This window comes from Corythoichthys intestinalis, chromosome 6 (assembly GCF_030265065.1).
Source record: "Corythoichthys intestinalis isolate RoL2023-P3 chromosome 6, ASM3026506v1, whole genome shotgun sequence".
In the NCBI taxonomy this organism is placed as follows: domain Eukaryota; kingdom Metazoa; phylum Chordata; class Actinopteri; order Syngnathiformes; family Syngnathidae; genus Corythoichthys; species Corythoichthys intestinalis.
Genome location: NC_080400.1, coordinates 9,110,402 through 9,128,801, shown reverse-complemented (window position 1 = coordinate 9,128,801; position 18,400 = coordinate 9,110,402). Strand labels below are relative to the sequence as shown.

Below are 18,400 nucleotides of genomic sequence, written 5' to 3'. Positions count from 1 at the left end.
AATTGTCCGTCAACACATCATGTTTCCCTGTTACGGCTACGTACATTCCTCCTATTTACGACGTGTTTTTCTGCTCGTTAACATTAATAATCAAAATGGTGAAGGCGTGTGTGGCCGTCGGTTGCAATAACAGAGAAGATAGACGGAGAAGACGGAGAGACTTGAAGTTCTACCGTATTCCGAGAGACCCGGAGAGGAGCGCGAGATGGGCTGCTGCAATTCGACGAGAAAACTGGGCTCCAAACGATTACCACAGATTATGTAGTAGTCATTTTATATCTGGTAAAATGCATTTAATATATATTTAGAGGGTTTTGGGCTGACAACCACAATTAAGATCATTGCTAGGCTAATCGCCGACAACATACACGTATGTATGTAGTGAGAGTGCTATCGCTAAACTATACAAACATTAAAAGCCCTAACTCCATTGACAAACGACATGAAATACATTAGACTTAACAGTGGATGTTAGCAATAACAAAAGATTTTGAATTGAAAATTTTGTAACTCACCTTTCCATGCACAAGATAGATTCCTGCCGAATTTTCGTGGACGAGGACCTGTTTCACCCAACCAGCAACGAAGTATTTATAAGCCTCCAAGCTCTTAAAGTTTTTCAAACTTTCGTGAAAATAGGCTGATTTTGTGTGGACAAGATAGTTGTACAGTTCAGGGTAGCTAGCAGATGTCAGGCAAATACGGCGGAGACAGTGGGTCGAAAAACATCGATTTAGGCATGAAATATGGATCTGGCGAATGGATAAACTGAAGCTTTTCCGCATAACGCCTTTTATGCAACGCATCAAGTGAGTTTACGGCATCCAAAAGCACGGGGTCTTCCATGAAATGCATTATCAATTGCTCGATCAATTGAGACCATTGATAATACAGACACAAAATGACGGACAAGTGGGCGGAACCATACAGCGAGCACGTGATTTTGTGACGTCGGTGGGTAGGGTCTATAACGTAACAGGTTAGCATGTGCTCGCTAGCATTAGCACATCGTTCAAACAACCACACAACCGGCTCTAAGTGTCCGATCATTGGTGGAAAACACACAACAACAACAGAAAAGATGATACACGCGGGCGTTGCCTCTGTAGAGATATTTTAAAAGCATAAATAATGGACGTAGGTTCGCAGCCGTCTTTCTCTCTCGCTAACTCGCGCACTTACTCACTCACTCACTCAGAGCTACGTAGCTGTCCGTCTTCTTCTGGCGTGTGAGCGCTCTTCTTCACGTAAACAAGTGCGAGTGCGCCCCCACATGGGAGTGAAAGCGCCACAAACTAAATGCATCCATTTCAATATAAAAAAGTCAATAATACAAATGAACATACAATGCTAAAGGCAGAACGCGAATGTGGCCATAGCTATTAAGAGTTACTCAGATAACTATAGCATATGAACATGCTAACAAGTTTACAAAACCATCAGTGTCATTCCAAAACACCAAAATAACATGTGAAATTATATCATAATCTGTTAATAATTTCATAGATAAGTCGCCCCTGAGTATAAGTCGCACCCCCAGCCAAAATATATAAAAAAAAAAGAGACTTATAGTCCGAAAAATACGGTAATTAAAAAAATTAATTACCGCCCGTTAACGCGTTAAATTCTACAGCCCTATTTTATACATATTGAGATATTAATTTTGAGTGAGGACGTTACTCGCAGCTCTTCCTTATCCTACCTCCGGTGGCTCACGGAGCGTATCAACTCTCTCAATAACATGGGGGTGTCCAAACAACTAGCACGAACATAGCACAAACGGATGGCACCACTTCAGGTCGATTTTGCTGTAAATGGGGAGCTGCGAGTGACATCATCACTCCAAATAAATAGTTCAAGCCCCCATTTTACTACAAAACGAACCTGAATTAGTTTGTAATTCCTTCCAGATGCCATAGGACAAAGGAAAAACACTCCGTGAAACTCCTCAACCCACTTCAACTGTTCAGTCTACATTGTAAAACCATGAACTCAGCTTTTTGGCTGCCATTGACGCTGTGAGACGTCCAATCCATTTCGACTGGGAGAGGGCGAATGAATGAAATCCCGCACCGTCAATCACACCGAAGCATGAGCATTCACAACAAGTCGTCCCAGTTTAAATGGAGTATGACTATATCGCGTTCCACTATGAAAAAGGGTTTCATATGCCGGTTTTATCAGGCTCAACGATGGGGGAGATGAGATCAGTTAAGGTTCAGCCACTGGGTGAATCATCCACGGACTGTTTTTCCCCTTCTTTTTGATCTAAAGCTTCTTCTTTAAAAAAAAAAATCCGAATTGAAATGTAAAAAGTTTTTCTTGTCCTACCAAATCCACTCGAGAACAAAAGGACAGTGAATGCACAAATGGATGCAACCCGCTAGCAGGAAAAAAATGGAATTGAGATGGCTAAGGCACATGACGAAAGTGGATTTTAAAAAGGATTGAAGGTCAAAAGAAACCTTACGTAGTAAACTAAATATAAGTGGATGCCTGACTTTAGAGAAAATGTGTGAATAATAAAAAGTTTCCCACATTGAAAAGAAAGCAGTGGAGGACATGGACAAAAATACTTAATATACATGTATTTGGATGGATGATCTTGGAGCACTTTAGGGCTGCAGCTATCGATTATTTTAGTAGTCGATTAATCTATAAACTAATGAGTTCAAGATCGAGTAATTGGCTTAGGAACATGTAATGTGTTGCAGAATTAATTTTAGGGATGTAAAACAAAGGCTTGCTAGGATTGCGCTTTCAAAAGAGCATTAAATGTAATTACAAAATAAAATTCCCGAGTGTATCTTCAAACTATGCAGAATTGCACTTTCATTTATAAATAAAATACCTGAGCTCAGCCTCAAACGGTATAAAAATAGTTACATGAGAATCTGAATACAACAAAGAAACAATTGGCTAACTTGCGCAGCAAAAGTCTGCTAGCTTAAATGCTATAACATGCAACATTTTTTTTACAATGCTCTTAACAAATTGTTCAAACAAAATTCCCCCAGAAAGGGCTAAATATACCTATAAATGAAATTAAGAATGCATTAAAAGAACATATTAGCTCAAACAAAAACTAATGTTGGTCTTAACAGGGAGCAGCTGGATTCAGCCATGTTAAATGAGTTATGTCATATTCATTGTTGCCACTGGAGGGCAGTGTATCCACCCAAATCAATAAAACTAAATGCAAACACTTTCAAAACAAACCATTACAACACCACTCTAATTAAACGAATACTCAAAGCAGCAAAATTTGATTTGAGGCTTTTTTCTAATCAAATTACTCAAGTTAATCGATTAATCGTTGCAGTACTAGAGCACTTACATAAAATGTTTTTCTGATTTTACCAGTAAATCTTAAGTTTACTTTGTTGTTATTTGCTAATTTATTCAGTTTTGTAAGTATAAAAGCTAATGCAATAAATTACCTAATATTATTTGCATTTTACCAAGTTTATTCACAAAAGTATTATGGCAATTTAAGAGCGTTTCCGTTGAAGTCTGTTTTCTACAAAGTCGCATCTCGTATGATTTTACTGAAGCAAGATGGACGCCTAAAACCGGTTGCTGGTGGAGAAGAAACCATGTGATTTGGATCACCACGTACTGTGCCATAACATTCGAAAAAAGTGTTTTCATTGCAATCTTGTGATATATTTTAATCTAGGTTGGGCGAGTTAACTCAGAGTTCATTTGGATATTCATTAGCACAGTACAGGTAGTCCCCGTGTTACGAACAAGTTACGTTCCAACGCTGGTGCTTAACCCGAATTTCTGTGTAAGTCTGAATTAACCCTTTAGGTGCCCCTAAATACCCCTTAAACCTCAAAATAACTATCCAAAAAAAGTATTATACGCCATATTAAGAAAATAAAGTCAAAAATAAGATGATGTACTTACCATCGGTGCTGAGAGGTGTTACTGTTATGCCCTTTCAAACATACGCTGAACTCTGGTTAAGTCCCGGGATTTAAATGGGTAGCCCTTATGTCCGAAAGCAAATTCCCGGGTCAACTGAGACGGAGATGATAGAGACATGAACTGGGTCACGTCATACTATAACGTCCGGGATTTAACCGAGACATGGCATGTATGAAAGCAGCCAGTTAATTCCCCGGTCACAGCGCGAACGCTGAAGACGTAAATATCATGAAAGGCTGATCGTCGTTTCCTCTTTCTTGGCAGTAAAACGAAAATAGGTAAACAAACATCGCAATTGTCAGCATGGCAAATTGGAAAGATAGCAAAATTAAACTGAAAACATAACAAAAGTAAATTGCGACTGGATCTCAGAGCCAAGTAACAGACAGTCCATTGTCAATCTTTAGAAATAGACATTGTTTGCATTAAAGTTGTACAATTCTGTTCTTCCAGCCTCTTATTTGTAAATATTTTGCTATTTCTGCAGTCCTCCATGAAAATTGACAGATTATCCAAGATTATTTGCAAACATCTGGTTTTGCTTTGGAAATAAATCATACAGTTACGGTTACATGCATTTTTTTCTAGAGCATAATTTTTTGTTTCCAATGCACATCTACATCAAAAATGTTGAACAAAGACTAATAAACCGGTAATTAACATAATTTGTTATTGATATATGGGCAAACGAATCGCCAAGATAATCTGTGATTAGTTGACAGTCAAAATAATCATTTGTGGCAGCTTCAGTCTTCATTGATTATTTATTCTTAATTCAACCTAACGTGTGATTAAAATATGATATCTAATAGATTTGCTAACAAAGATAATTTAAAGTCTTCTACAAACCCAACGTATGCTTATGTAAACGAAGACAATTTACTGCGTAAGGGTTTTCTTGTTCCTACGGCATACTAGACATGAAAATTCCTCATTTTTGGTGGTTAATGGGGATCAGAACCCACCGCCATAAGTGAAAAACCGCAAAGTAGGCAAAAAAAAAAAGATGTTTTTTTTTCGTGTGTGTGTTCAATGTATTTATTCAGATTTATCATTGAAAAGAGTTAAATATACGACATGTTTTACATTTTTCCCAAATTATAATTAATAAAAAAAGTTTATCCATATATATTTTAATAAATGTTTTTTAAGCACTTCAAATTTAATAATTATGATGAGTTTTAAACATGTTACTGTCCCAAAAAATTATTTTTAAAGAACAATAAAGTAGAAAAATGCTTGTGTTTATTAAATGCACTCAACTCCACTCAAGCTGCTCACTTACAAACAATGAGTTGCCACAGCAACTGTTTAACAAGCTCAACGATGACTGATGCATGCGGCGCTTTGAAGTTTCGGCTTCCAAGCATCTATGGCAAGATCAAACCTTAACATCTGTCAATCATGGTTAACTTTAATAAGCAAATCCAATGCATTGTCAGACCAAGAAAAGCAGCAGGAGGGAGAGGGAGACTACGAGATCGAATCGGGACAGCTCATCTGTATTTATTTATTAATTCTTTAATTGAAAAAAAAAAATCCATGATGGACTGAGCGCCCGAAGTTTGAAGTGCGAATTAGCGAGACATCACTGTATTGCAAGAACTATTTTTCTCCCTGTGAAGAAGATGGACTATTCCCATTCCACACACACAGCCAAGAATCAAATTCAGGTGACGGTTGCCGTTGTTTTTTCTTCATTTGTTTTTTTTTTTTTTTTTTTTTTTTTTAATCAGATGACAAGCAGCCGTCGCCTTCCGCTGCTTCTCCATGGAATTAAAGTCGCGATGAGCCGTGTATCTTCACAGAAACGCGACTGTTCGTCTCCCCGCCGAAATGTGTGTTGTTTGTCACGTCGCCGTCTGTCTTTATCGAAGATCTCGATGACCGGCGCGCCCACTTGCATTATTCAAACAAGCGGAAAAGACCGCGTGTGTATTCTTGTACGAGAGTTTTTTGGGTAATGCCAGTTAAGGACATTGTGAATGAGCCTGTTGCGATAACAAATTTTAGTAGGCAAAATATTGTCTCATTGTCTCAATTTTTAAACCAATTCAACCACTAATGTAGTGACAATACATCCTAATTAATCGCACATTCAAATGCAATAAATTGTTATTAAATAAAACCAAACTATATTAAAAATAACAAATATATAAAAAACACAATACATAACTAGTCATTTAAGCTGCTAAGTGCAGAATATGAAATAGGTGAGAAACCCCAATGCCATTTTTGTTCTTTGCCAAATAGAGCACGTCAAAGTGTTTGTATCTGATCCAAAATGACTGTCATCTTGTCCTGCAAAGTCACGTTAGCAAATTTGAAGCCAAAGTATTCATTGCCAATAAGATTTTTCATAATGAATGTTATTTTGAAGCTATTCTTAACTCATTTGCTCCCAAAAACGTATAAATACGTTCTATTTTTAATTGTTTCAGTGTCCTAACGACGTATACCTCTTCTACTTTTTTTTTTTCATAAGAGACATCTCTGCGTTGTGATTCAACTGAGCTCCAAAGCACAAAGCTGAAAATCCATTTTAAAGCAATAAAACTGGCCACTGGAGGGCAGTAGCGAATTTGGTAAGACCCGCAACCCGATTCAACGGCAACGAACGGCCGGGCAGCACGGCCGGGACGCTGGCGGAAGGATGTCAGGCGGCGGACGACCGAGCAGAACAACCGAGAGCATGCCCGGGATGCCAGGCGCTGGACGACCGAGCAGAACGACCGGGACTACCAGTGCAGCGAACGATGTCGTTGAGTCTGTGCTTCTCGCTGAGCAGACCCCGCAGAGACAAAAAAAATCCATCTCTATGAGACAGGCGGCAATGAGGGAAAAGTTTACGTGGCTGTCGCGGCAACAACAGCGTCATCTCTCAGTTAGTTATGTGTAAATAAATTGTTACTTTTCTATCAAAAGCTCTATTTGTCTCGTTGTTTATGTTATTTTATAAAAGGAAAACATGATTCAGATGTTTGGGATGTAACTAAAGCAAAAAAATAGCTCTGTTAAAGGCAAAGCTATGTTTGAAATGTATGCTTTCACAAAAAGCTCAATTTCTCTGTTTTTTCATCAGAAATTGGAAAATTGCTCAAACTAAGCTATTTTCTAATGCTGATTTCTAAAGAATGGAAAAAGATATGAACTATGAAGTTTTTTTTCCCGGCTAAAAGAAGAGAGTCTAATCTTTCTTTTGGTGGGTTCCATGTTTATATAGCAATAGAACAGAATTTTCTGTGGGCCTTGCAAAATCAGTAAAATCCATTAAAACGGCCGGGAGCGAAGGGCCTTGCTACGGTGAAAATGGCTGGGAGTGAATGAGTTAATGTAGAATCTGAATTAAGCGATATTACCTCCAGAAATCTACATTTTCCATGTTGAACATGACGTGCTTTTATTTTGAAATGTACAACGGAAGTATGTTTGCTAAGCCGCTAACCATAAGCTTTACACTCAGAGAGAGAAAAAAAAGTACTTTTCTCTTTTCGTCATGCAAGTGGTGTTTTTTTGGGGGTTTTTTTCTTTTTTTTCTGCATCGTTTGCAAATGCTGCGTGTTTTCATGTTAGAAGTGTCACCTTCTAGACTGCCAATGTTTATAGCAGGCAAACGTGGTTAGCACATTGTCTTTATTCCATTAACCTCAATGTTATGCAATGCTAACGTTTTACAATGATAAATATAGAAGCGTTTCCTTATTTTGCATGTCTTAACTATAATTCTACGGCGTGTTGATGACCATGCACTCAACACGCACGTACAGCGAGTGCACGCAGCACACGCACGGAGTGATAAATCGCACCGGGGAAAATTACGACCCTCCTTTTTATTTACTGTGCGATAAATGGACTTATTGCATATCATGACAGGCTTATGTAACCCTGTACAGAAATTATGAAGCCATTTTATTTTGAAAGTGCAATTAGTTTGTAAAAGGAAATAGTTGTTATTTTACACTTTACCTCCTCCTGTGCGTTCACATGTGAGGATAATATTTTTTTAATTGGTCCGATTAACATGATCCCGCCCTCTCGAGACATCGTCTCGAAGGTTCTTTTATTTTCCGTTCTTTTCCGCTTGAATGCCAAGGAGGAAGGACGTAGTGAACTTCCTTGGCACTTGGAGCCAATAAGTCAGCCATGTTGAAATAAAAATAATTTACTCAACGCTGAAATAAGGCCACTGGAACAAGTAATAAGAGGGAAATTACATTTCCTCGGTGGGTGTTGACAAAATGAAGAAAAATAGTGCAGACATTCATAATTGCTAATTTGAGAATGTCATTTTGAACTTGTAGTGTATGTGAACCGGAGGATTGGAGCCTGCATCCACCCAAGTTCACATTAGAAGCAAAACTTTGTCTTGGTGAGTTGTTTTGTTCTCACTGAGTTTGGCTAAATGCTAAACGCGAAGCTAGTGAAATGCTAATGCTAATCGCGACACTAACATGAAGCTAGCGAAATGTTAACGCTAAGCTAGCGCGACTCCAACGTTGGCAGTGGGGGAAAAACTTTAGATTCAATGAATAATTGTTTGCTGTGTAATGTTGTAGCACAAAATGATGTGACCATTGTGTTATGTTGATTAAGATGATGTTAGATGATGATGTTATGTTGCATTTGAATGGCAGATGCATAAGCCGAAACTTTTGATTTGGATAATTTTAAAATGTGTGACTATTACTAGTGCAATGTAATATTTAGACAAAGGAAAATAAGCTATAGCTACTGAAAGGATTCAATTATTGATAAAAGGCTATATACAATAATTTCATTCTTTTTATGCAGGCTGGTTTTTTTTTTGTTTCCTCCTTTCATTACATTCATTGGATGTGGATGAAGAATTCGAAACTGGATAAAGACTCTGGATAAAGACTTTTCCAATGGATGAAGATTTCGAGCCTTTGTCCGGAAACCGACTGATAGGAATTTAGACAAACTGTCTGGTTTGAATTTTAATTTTATTGTATATAGTTGTGTATACAGACTGCCGGCTTAAAATTGTAAATAGTTTTGTATTAATATAATTATTTTGTTACTCATCTCGACTCCAGTTATTTCAGTTACTAAACATTTTCCTTATTGTAATCGCCGAGAACCGTGTTCTCTGACCAAATACAATTGCACTGCAACCAAACCCCGTCATCTCGAATCGGGGGTTAAGTTTAATTTTGAATACATAAAATGCAACTCTGGTTACATGCAGGAATTCTGACATTGAGTGTCATTCCATAGCATTTTTCTTGAAATGTCCAATTTGCTGGAATATACTGTAGCTTGTGTCAGCAGTGTGATTGACAGCTATGACAGAATTTGGCCTCTCTTTGGGGCTAGGAGAAACTGATAGACTGACTGATGAAAGTTGGTTACAACCAGTCTACATTGCTGTTGTTGCTGCTGTCAATTGGGGGAAAAGCAGTCCAAAACCTTGTCTAAAATGACACTTCGCCTTTAGTCAGTGTATTAAAATAGTGCCCTGCGTGTCTTGAACATCACCAAATCCCTGGAGTTTGATCGAACCTAGGTTGAGAACCACTGGCCTAGATAGTAGTATTGTACACTCGAGACCGATCTTGGTTCGATGCAATATTTGGTCTCTGACTGGATTACCAAAAGTCTAAAGGCCCAAGTACACCGCATGCGTGATCGTTGCGGTTCCGGTCCGACTCCGGTAAAAAATAGCGCCGGAGCCAATCCGTTCCCATTATATCCTATTGTTCAACGTATACCGGCCGCGTCAGTTTTCCCGGATTGACTGCGAACCACCTCCAGCGTGCCGCATGCCCGCCGGATGGTATAGGCTATTTTCTATTTTTGCCGGACACGCATCCGACAAAATGGGCGGAGCTGGGCCTGACGTCAAAAGCCCAGGTGCCTAATCACGGTTTAAACACGAGCGAAAATGGATGATGAGCGCTTCATCATGGAGGTGGAAAGTCACAAAGTGATATACGATGCAGCAGATCGTTACTATAAGGACAACATTAAAAGCGAAACTGCAAAGTGTCCTATTATGTGTGTTTTTCTGGCAATGATATCAAACACACGATGGGCTAAGAAAAAAAAAAAAAAAAAAAAAAAAAGCAGCGTATCTGGAAGTGGTTCCACTGCAGACATTCTCGTGCCCCGCGCACAAACAATCTCGGTTTGTATCCAGAGTCGAGGAGGAAAAGTACGAAAGAGAAAAAAAGAGATGAAAGAGAAAAAAGAGACACCCACAAGTTTCGACCTGGTGGTCTATTCAAGATGTTTCTCTTTCTTTCCTACATTTCACTTGACTCTTAATAGAAAAAACAACAGTTTGCGCTGGGCACATGAATCTGCAGTGTTGAGACACCAATTCCAAGTACGCTGTTTTTTTAGTTCGTGTCGTATATAATTTGCTATCCATTTTATAAATATGACAGATTATTTATCAGTTGTTTATAACAGCTCTATGAGATGTTATGTGCCATAAATTTTAAATGTGCACAAAGATATAAAGGCACCGACACAACCAAGGGCATAATAGCCCCCCTGCACGGAGCCCTGATCTCAACATGATGCAGTCAATCTGGAATTAAGAGACAAACACAACTAAAATATTGTAGCGTCGCCGGTGTTGTGCCGACCGGGGCTGTCATCGGTGGGTTAATTTATGCACCAACGCGGGGCTGTCATTGGTGTGCTGGTGCACCAGCCCGACGCTCCGATTGGTGGACTAGATAGCGTCAGTGTAAATACAGTGAGGAGAACAAGTATTTGATACACTGACAATGGGAAAACCCATTGGCAGTGTATCAAATACTTGTTCTCCCCACTGTAGTTGATGTTTTTGCATTGGTGAGGTGGCGGTAAATTAATAAAGAAAAAGAGGAAAAAGGCGTTGAAGCTCGTGTGTTGTTTTCGCGGTCAAACTTCCGCTTAGCAAATGTTACAATATCAATATGCAAGGAAAAAAATGTGCTGTGTCTCTCTGCTTCTCTGATGAGTACATACTACAGACTCCGTGTGTTTGTCGTTGTTTTAAATGGCACATTATCGCACGAGATCACGCGAGAGCTCACGAGGGGAAGGATTTGGCGGACCGCAGCCGTGCAGCAGCCAGTATGATTTGCCTGTTTTTGACGGACTGCGTGGCACGCAGTCAACACTGAACCGGACCGGAACCGCAACGATCACGCATGCAGTGTACTTGGGCCTTAAGTCTTGGCGTCAGTCTCTGTCTTCATCTTGACTCTCAAAACTGATCTTGATCGCAGTGATTTCTGAGTTCAGGCAAGTTTTGTTAGTATCTCAATGGGCAAAACACAACTAGACAGACTTAGTACCACATTAGTGTTTAACACGCGAGCTATTTGTTTTCGCAAAAGCAGGCTGATTTTCTTCAGTTTCAGCATCTTCTTAAGGGAAGAGTGATTAAAAGATGAGGGTGCTTCATTAGACTGCAACAAGCGACGCGTGTCCTTGGAGGAAGCGCTCCCAGCCCGCGTGACTCTCCGCGTTTAGACAGCCTCCCTCCAAAACTAATTGAAACAAGGCGCTCCTTGGCCGCCACTATCTGCAGAGCGCTGACAAATGCAAGAGCGAGGAGCTTGATTAAAATTTGCCTTTCTTAAGTGCTCCGTCAGTGTTGCTTCCCGGCGCAGAGAAAACAGATTTCTTCGGATACACAACGGCTCGCCTCTGACGTTTTATCTCGACGAAAACTGGAAACGGGGATGTTTTTCCTGGCAGGCGAATATTGCCGTGTCAGTCCACGCTCATGCATAATGCACGTTGTACACGGCGGCCACGCATTTGGATAACATTCCGGTCGTGATAGTCGCCCGGCGTCTTTATATTTTTCTCCTCGGAAAAGGCCACGCCGTGAACAACTTATTGGCTAAACATGTAATGATTATGTTTCTGCCCTTTAAAGGAGCCCGTTGCGACGGTTGTACTTGTAAAATAGACGATTGGAAATCAAATGAAAGAGCGGGTAAACAAACTTGTCCCTGTCGGAGCCAGAGAGTGGAAAATCAGTGAATTAGACACTATGTACGAAACAACAAGGAAACACTGAATGATCCCGAGACATGTTTGTACCCGCATTGGACGAGGTCACAATTTTATCTTTGTGTCACACCTGCGAGCGAGAGGTGTGAGGGCAGGTTCTGACAAGCTGCCGCATTCTTTACCACATCAAACGGCAACCAAACCTGTGTTTGACAGTCATCTGTTGCCCTGAAATCTGACATTGTCTCAAAACATGCAGCTGCTGCACAGGGTCAGAAAAACGAGTCTGAAAACCAGCATTGTGAGTACGGCTGGTTGATATGGCAATTTTTGTTGTTTGTTTTTTTTTATTGTCTGATCTCAATTCATTTCACAATTTATTGTAAAATAGCATTGAATATTAGCAATGAGGTAGCGGGCGAGCAGCTAATGAGTTACGAGGTTTAGCGGATGATATTTTAGCGCACCGATAGGCAGGGGTGAAAGTGGTTAGAATTTCTTGCCGGAACTCCCCGACGTGAAGGTCGCCACGGAGCCAGCATTTTTTTAAATGAATTTATTCTTTTCCCTTTTGTGTGTGTGTGTGTGTGTGTGTGTGTGGGGGTGGGTGGGTGGGCGGGGGGGGGGGGGGGGGCAAACCTCTTAAACTATTGAAATGCAAAGAAAACTTTTAGCACAGTTATTTTTATAACACATACAAAAAAAGGATTTTCATTCAAAATTATATTTTTTCAATGATTTGCAAAATAAAAGTTAACAAAAACAGCAATAACCCCAAAATCCATCTTCTAATTTTTATTTTCCGTCATTTCCTCACATACTAAATGCCAAATCTCAATTTTAACTACTTAAGAATATAGGATATACAGGGTCCCCCCCCCCAGGATTTTTTGCTTCAAAACGTCAGCTCTGGAAAGGGAGATTCACTGCTGTCCTGATATATTTTACTTTGTGAGATGAGATTGACTGAGAATGTGTTTTAAGTCGTGCAAAAACAATCTCTGACTTGCTATCATGAAGGTCAACCAAAGGCCGATCACCAGGCTGGGTAGGTGATATGCTAAAGGGGCCGTGACGTTTGTTCCTCTGGTAACGTTTTACTGCTTTACCTGTATGTCAATAAAAAGACAAATCCAATACCAAGGAAGGATTGACTATCAGTTCATCGCAATTGATGTACAGTGATATCTCGTTTTTCGCAGTTGATGGGGACCAGAATTGGCCACGATAAGTGAAAAACCGGGAAGTAGCACAAAATTGTAGACCTGCACCAGGCTGGGAAGACTGTATGCGCAATAGGTAAAATGCTTGATGTAAAGAAATCAACAGTGGGAGCAATTATTAGAAAATGGAAGACATACAAGACCACTGATAATCTCCCTCGTTCTGGGGCTCCGTACAAGATCTCACCCTGTGGCGTCAAAATGATAACAAGAACGGTGAGCAAAAATCCCACAACCACACAGGGGTACATAGTGAATGACCTACAGAGAGCTGGGACCACAGTAACAAAGGCTACTATCAGTAACACAATGCGCCGCCAGGGACTCAAATCCTGCACCGCCAGACGTGTCCCCCTGCTGAAGAAAGTACATGTCCAGGCCCGTCTGCGGTTCGCTAGAGAGCATTTGGATGATCCAGAAGAGGACTGGGAGAATGTGTTATGGTCAGATGAAACCAAAATAGAACTTTTTGGTAGAAACACAGGTTCTCGTGTTTGGAGGAAAAAGAATACTGAATTGCATCCGAAGAACACCATACCCACTGTGAAGCATGGGGGGTGGAAACATCATGCTTTGTGGCTGTTTTTCCTGCAAAGGGACCAGGACGACTGATATGTGTAAAGGAAAGAATGAATGGGGCCTATGTATTGAGAGATTTTGAGTGAAAATCTCCTTCCATCAGCAAGGGCATTGAAGATGAGACGTGGCTGGGTCTTTCAGCATGACAATGATCCCAAACACACAGCCAGGGCAACAAAGGAGTGGCTTTGTAAGAAGCATTTCAAGGCCCTGTATAGGCCTAGCCAGTCTCCAGATCTCAACCCCACTGAAAATTTGTGGAGGGATTTGAAAGTCTGTGTTGCCCAACGACAGCCTCAAAACATCACTGCTCTAGAGATCTGCATGGAGGAATGGGCCAAAATACCAGCAACAGTGTGTGAAAAGCTTGTGAAGAATTACAGAAAACGTTTGTCGTCCGTTATAGCCTACAAAGGGTACATAACAAAGTATTGAGATGAAGTTTTGGTATTGACCAAATACTCATTTTCTACCATGATTTGCAAATAAATTCTTTAAAAATCAAACAATGTGATTTTCTGTTTTTTTTTTCCACATTCTGTCTCTCATGGTTGAGGTTTACCCATGTTGACAATCACAGGCCTCTCTAATATTTTCAAGTGGGAGAACTTGCACAATTAGTGGTTCACCTTATACTTATTTGCCTCACTGTATTTTAAACAGGTTACGATCCCACCAAATTATTTTTAAACAAGATTAAAGTCAAAAGATGCTTGCCTTTATTAAATGTTCCATTGAGTTGGTCTATTCAAATCTGCTCAAGCTGTTCACTTACCCACAATGAATTGCCACAGCAACTGTTTCACAAGTTGAACGATGATTGACGCATGCGGTGCTTTGAAATTTCGGCTTCCAAGCGTCTCTGGCCAGATCAAAACGTTAACGTCTGTCAATCATCGTTAACTTTAATAAGCAACTCCAATGCACTGCCTGCCCAAGAAAAGCGGCAGGAGCAAGAGTGAGAGACTTCGTGATCATGTCGGGAAAGATCTATAAAATATATATTTTTTAATTGAAAAAAAAATCCGCGATGGACTGGGGGCATAAAGTTTAAGGTGCGAAGTAGCGAGGAATCACTGTATTGAGCAAAGAATCGTGTAACTCAAGGCAACCTGTCGGTTCTTCTCAGCCTCTCCTCCCCTATGTTCCTGTCATTTTTACAGAATGTTCCTTGAGTGGGTTGAAACTGAGAAGTTTACACCACGGGTGTTACCAACATATCTTCTCAATTAAGAAGGTTCTCATTCTCAAGTGTGAGTAAATTCACCAGCCGGCTCAACACACATATTGATTTCAGTCCAACTACCTTTCTGCTAGCAAGGCTATATTACCAATTAGGGCTGCAGCTATCGAATGTTTTAGTAATCGAGTAATCGAATGAAAATTACATCGATTAATCGAGTAATCGGAGTAAACATTTTAATTTTCAGGTTAAGAGCTATTATAAATGTACATGAGAAACAAGACATCTAATACTGAACCATTTTCAGTCCATCAATGTCTTTATTTTCGATGTACATTGTTTTTTTTGACCGTTTGACACAGAAAAAAATAAAATAAAATCAATAAATAATCATAAATTCGAATTGATTAGCAACATTAACTCGAGAGGACAATATGCCAAACTATTGGACTGAAAACACAAAAATGAACAGAACAAAAACGACAGTGTCATTGGACAGACAGACAGTTTTTATTTTTGCTGCAGGCAGTATCAGCTCCTTTGCTGTGGTGCTGGGTTATTTTGCATTGAGCAATTTGGTATGCCACCTAATGTAATCATGGTACCCGTGGGTTATTAAAAGTATTAAAAAAGCATTGAATTAAGTTTTCCAGTTATCTCAGTGCAACCTAAATTATATCCGTGACGTTTTTTTTTTTTTTTTTTTAATCCGTAATGAAGATGATGCGTAGAATTTTTACGATGCACTGCACCTCGTGCGTGCGCGCCGTTAGCATCATTAGCATCAACATCACAACAGCAGGCAATCGCACAGCACTGTGTGCTAACGCAAGGAACTGCTCAGATGCCTTAGTTGTTATGTTCGACGAAAGCCTCAACAAGACAACAAAGTTCAAACAGATGGACCATGTGAGATATTGGATCGGCGACCAAATCACATCCAGATACTATGGGTCATGCGAAGGCAGTGGACCTGCTTAACATTTCAAAGTAAGTTGCCAATTTCTCCAATTAAAATGTGTTAGATGTTATAATGTATTTCTGCACGGTTTGCCTTTTGAAAGAATGTGAATTTTGCAGTTTTAACTCAATAGTTAGCCGTGTTCAATGGGGTATTGGCAGGTGCACTAGCCTTAGCATGGATAAACCGGAGTCGTAGATTCACCATCACTCTCAGATACACAACACAGTTGAGACTATTACTGGAACGAGTGCGGGGTAACGGTGATCTGAATAACACGGCATGGTGATAGGCAAATTATAATGTAGGTGATAGTAAAACACCTTCTGGTATATTTAAATGTTTTTCTTGATTAAATAAGATTCTGGATTTTCTCTATCTGATTAAAAGAAATGTCTTCAATAGCTAACTAAGGATTAACATGTGTTTTGTGTACTTCTTGTAATGTGATTAGAAAAAAAACAACTACCAAGGGAAATGGTTATGTGTAGCTTTTTTATTTTGTGGTGATTAATGGTAAACTACTTCCATTTAGTGGCTGTTTTTTAAACTTTCACTGCCAATTTCAAGCACTTTACAGTTAAGGTGGCCAACTTGACAATCACCTATCTACCACCTTGACTAGGTCCTCTTAAAAGGGAAACCTGTTGTATTGCAAATGTAATTTCTGAAGTTGCTTTACAAAAATAGTGTAAAATTCATTTTATCCTGGGAAAAAAATTCTGAAAGACCTTATATTTAAATGTGTTTTAATTCTATCTTCAATAAATGTGCATTCTTTTGTCAAACACACTTAGTAATTGAGGTTAAATTTGACGTTCAGTGCTTTATTTTTTTAATATGATTCAATACTATCTAAATAATGGGTGCGAGAAAAGTATTAATTTTCAGCTGAAATGGCATTAAAAAAGGTCTTAAAAGTCTTGAATTTAGATTTATCAATCCTGGGGGGACCCTGGTAATGCTGACAGTGCTCGCTGGTTTACTGATGTAACACTGACAAAGCAGGACGTTGTTGGCAGTATTCGGCATGTTTTCGCAAAAAAAAAAAAAAAAAAAAATCCTGCTGTCCACTGCGAACATTTTTAAACAAAGCAAACAGACTGGTCTTTCCTCGTCTCCCACTGTACTAAAAGTCAAAGCCAAATGCTACATACGCTTTGTCATATTTCTTCATCTTAGCTTTTCATATCTCCAGTGCTGTTTGCTGTGTGCTCTTGTTTGGTTAAAAAATACTGCGCACATGCTAAAAATGAGAGCGCCACTGCCACCCACTCAGTGGATGTGCAATTACACTTTATTCTAGTAGGGAAAAAAGTATGTTTCCCAAGGTCACATGCGCCACCCCAAGCATCGCTCTGCGCCCCCCAAGGGGGGCCCGCCCCACTATTTCAGAAGTACTGGTCTAAACTGTAAGTCCTGATAGGATTTTGAGTTTTTGCAGTGTTCAAAATAAATATATGATACCTGCTGTATTGGAGCTCATAAAGGACCAGTGGTTCTTAGTGTTTTATCCAGCAATGACTACTGAGTTAAAATTGACAGTTAGCATTATTTTTTATTTTACACCCTCATCACTCTACAGCGCTATGTTTTCACAGATTAAAGAAAGCCTGTATGTAAGACACGTTAGCCACACATCGACAGTGGTCATAATTAATAGAAAACTAGCCCTCCGCAGGGCTAACGTTACATGAGCGAGTGACAGTCACGTTAATCTTATTTATTAGCGATATGTAGTCTACTGCTTCAAGATGGCGGCTGTTTACTAACGCCGCCCAGTCTGTCATTTCGCAGCTAGTTCTACTTATATATGATATCTATGAGATGCATCAGAGGCTACCTGCTACCACCGTATCATCATGCAGGCGTAGTTTGTAGTGGCTGTCGGCTGCAGGAAGGTTTTTTTTTTTTTTATTGCTTCTTCCTCTCCGCACGTGACGTTAACGTATTGTCCCACATTAAAAATACTCCGGGCAAAATGTGATGCTTAGAGCTGGCAAAATTAAACGATTCCTCGAGGTGAATAAAATTACTCGGATCAGTTTTTTAACTCGAGTTACTCGAGTATTCGTTTCAGCTCCATAACCAATTGAAGTTACCTTCACTCTTTTCACATAAATTTAGTATCGATCGATCAAAGAAACATTTGTAATTTCACCTATGAGCACATAAATGACATAATTACTTGTCGTCTACCGAGATGAGCTTAAGCCTTTTCCTCTTCATTTTCTACAAGCTGCAAAACAATGCGGAAAAATGAGCCTGTATTCAAATGTTATATGCAAACATCAAACAGCTGAATGCGTTTACATAAAATACCCGCTCTTTGGAGTCACTCAACACAAAGACACAGTCGAGGGCGATTGAACAAAGCCCACTCATTGAAAACAAATATAGAAAAGGCCTTTTTGTCTTTGCGAGGCATTGTGTCACTTCCAAGGGCCCTAGATTGCTTCCTCCCTTTCCTGTCTGGCGGCTAACGGCCAAGTCTCACACCTGAATGATCACACAATACACCGCAAAAATTGCAATCAGGAA

General features: G+C 39.7%; 1 protein-coding gene across 5 annotated transcripts in view; it reads right to left on the bottom strand.

Moving 5' to 3' along the window:
- The window catches only part of LOC130917360 (nectin-1-like), a 588,953-nt gene that overhangs the window by 367,757 nt on the left and 202,796 nt on the right, over positions 1–18,400 (bottom strand). The gene's annotated exons all lie outside the window — the stretch shown is intronic.